The 3,159-nt window shown below is 41.6% G+C and overlaps 1 non-coding gene across 1 annotated transcript; it reads left to right on the top strand.

Annotated features, from left to right (window-relative positions):
- Positions 1-2,007: 2,007 nt before the first annotated feature.
- On the top strand, positions 2,008-2,109 carry LOC122149705. Its single transcript, XR_006163284.1, has one exon. It is a non-coding gene; the product is annotated as a U6 spliceosomal RNA (small nuclear RNA).
- Positions 2,110-3,159: the final 1,050 nt, after the last annotated feature.

The raw sequence follows: 3,159 nt of genomic DNA on the forward strand, positions 1-3,159 counted from the left end.
GCTTTCCCTCTTTGTGACTTTGAAAAAGTGCCCCTCTGGTGTCTCATGGCTGATTGCTCTAAGGGGTGCATCTCCCTAGAGTAGGTGAGTCCATGTAGAGTAGGTGTTCTTCATGTAGGTCTTTTTACTATTGAGCTGAGAGCCAATCCATGGAAGTGAGGCCATTTCTAGGCCCAAAGGGTAAACCGGGGCCATAGTCTCAGGAGTTTTACCAGTCTCTGTCCAACCAGTAATTTTGGTCATTAGTGTGTTTTTGAATTTTGTTCCACATTTTTCCTCCCACTCTATCAAGGATCTCCAGTTTTGATCCCTTTCCAAGCAGTTGGCATTGGTAGCCAGGCACCATCTAGTTCTTCTGGTATCCAGTTAGTGAAGGCTGAGGTCCTCATTGGTCCATCTTATCCTTGGACTAATTGTTTCCAGACGACTTTTATTTTCTTCATTCTTCTTTGCTTCAGATGAGAGGAGACCAATAGTTGCCTCCTAGATGGCCGCTTGAAAGCTTTTAAGACCCCAGTCACTACTCACCAAAGTACGTTGTAGAACAAGATTTTTATGTACTATGTTGTGCCAATTGAGTATTATGTCCCCAAGACTACGGCCCAGAGTGCTCAGGCCTGGAGATTCTCTCTCTCAAGGTGTTTGATTGTCTCTGAGAAGTTACTCCAACTCTGTCTTCTGTTGCTTCTGTAAAGTGTGTGGCTAATTTTGTAGCACAAGCAGCAGCATCTTTTCTAATGCTATTAATCAGTTGTATCTACTGGGCATCTACAAAGGAGCTATCATTGACAAGGACAGAGCAGAAGTTTCATATGTCATCCCCTTCTTCAAAGCACAATTCTGTTTGGACAGTTAAGACAAACACATATGAAACAATTCAAATGTTATAATACAATATATATACCAAGGTGAAGTGGGTCTAAGAAATGTAGTTTAATCCTGTCCACCACCCTACAAGCTAGGGATTGTTGTCCTCATTTTACTAATAAGGAAACAAAGCACAGATAGGTTAATCTGTTTGCCCAAGTCACACAACTCATATGTGGGAGCATCAGGGTGGTGTACACATTTATCAGACTCTTAGGCCCATTTGCTGAACCAAAGACTTCATTGCCTCCAAATAAGGAGTACACAGCTAGAGGCCAAACTCATCAGGCAATATTTTGTGGAGACATGAGATTTGAGACTGACTTTAAAGGACAAACAGGGATTGGACAGGCAGAAAGTAACAAACAAGACACTCTAAGAAGTAGGAAAACTATGTGCAAAAAAAGCCCAGAGGTGGGAATTAGTCTAATAAAAAAGGATTGATGGAGTTGGGAGATGAATCACAGCCTGACTTCTAAATCTGCAAAACATGTCACTGTTATTGTGTGGTGTCAAGTTGATTCCAGCTCATAGCAAGTGACCTATGGGACAGAGCAAAACTTCCCCATAAGGTTTCCTAGGTTATAATCCTTACAGAAGCAGATCGCCAAGTCAGAGAAGCTGGTGGGTTTGAACTACTGACCTTTCAGTTAGCAGCTGAATGCTCTACCCACTGCAGCACCAGGGCTCCTTACTATGGAGAAGAAATTCAAAGCACCTGCTACCATCCAGCACATTAACTCAGGATGGTCCCAAATAACTAATGGAAAGGAATGAGAAATGAATTGGAAGTGGGGCAGATTGTAATGGGCCTTGAAATCAGGGAGTGAGGAAAGAGCTCAGGGAGAGTCTGAATATGCTATGCAGGACTCTACAGACCTATGGGAGGCTTGCAAGCATGGAAGTGATCACAACAACTCATAGTTTAGGGCTCACTTTGTAAAACCAAAGACCAAACCCACAACCGTAAAGTCTATTCTAACTCATAGTGGATAGAGTAGAACTTCCCCATAGGGTTTCCAAGGCTATAAATCTTTACAGAAGCAGATTGCCATATCTTTTCTCCCACAGAATAGCTGGTGGGTGCAAACCACCAACCTTTCAGTTAGCAGCCAAGGTCTTTAAACACCAGGGCTCCTTTCACTTTGGCAGCACATATACTAAAATTGGGATGATACTGAGCAGATTAATATGACTCCACACAAAAATGACATGCAAATTTGTGAAAATTTATATATATATATACACATACACATAGGAGCTCTGGTAGCATAGTGCCTAAGACACTTGACTGCTAACCAGAAGGCTGGTGGTTCAAACCCACCAGCCACTCCTCAGAAGGAAGGTTGGACAATCTACTTCCATACAGATACCGCCTCAGAAACTCAAGAAGGGGTCGCTATGAGTCGGGTCCGACTCGACAGCACATAACAACAACAACAAAATATATATACACACACACACATACACACACACACACACACACACACACACACACACACATATATATATATATAAAACGTCCTAATTTAGAATAGTGGGTTTGAAACTAGGGGTGATTTTGCTCCCTAGGGACATGTGGCAATGACTAGAGACATTTATGCTTGTCACAACTGGGAAAGGAGTACTGACATCTACTGGGTAGAAGCCAGAGATGCTGCTTAGCATTGTACAGTGCACAGGGCAGCCTCCGACAACAAATAATTATCTGGAGCAAAATGTCAGTAGTGTGAAGTTGAGAAATCCTGGTATAGGAAGCTAGTCTGGCAGTATCCGTCAAAGCAGAACAAAGGGAAAGTATGGAAGAAAAGGGCTGAAGCAAGATGCTTATTCAGGGAGACAGGAGTAAGACGAGGGCCCAGAAAGGGGGAATGAACAGAAATAGCAAACTTCCAAAGTAGTTCAAATGAAAAAAAAAATGCAATTTGTAATCTCTCTGATAGGAAGTTTTCTACAAAATGTGGGAAAACTAACTTTAATACATTTTTCCTTTAAATCACCTAAGGACATCTTATTTCATAATGTGAAAACTTGTGAATGATAGGCAACTTCAAGAAAATTGCTACCTCAAGACTGTGGGGTACAAATCTTTATGTCAGTAATATTTTCCTTCTTTTTTTCAGGGCTTTTAACTGGCTCATTCTGGTTCAACCTCCTGCTAAGAATTTCCCTTTCCACCCCAGATATACTGAATCAGAATCTACACTTTAACAAGATTCCTAGGTGATACTTATAGATCTTGTTAAAATGTAGATTCTCATTCAGCATATCCGGGGATGGGAAGGCAAAAAA

Source organism: Orycteropus afer, unplaced genomic scaffold (genome assembly GCF_000298275.1).
Source record: "Orycteropus afer afer isolate SDZICR_OR568_19922 unplaced genomic scaffold, OryAfe1.0 scaffold00041, whole genome shotgun sequence".
Taxonomy (NCBI): domain Eukaryota; kingdom Metazoa; phylum Chordata; class Mammalia; order Tubulidentata; family Orycteropodidae; genus Orycteropus; species Orycteropus afer.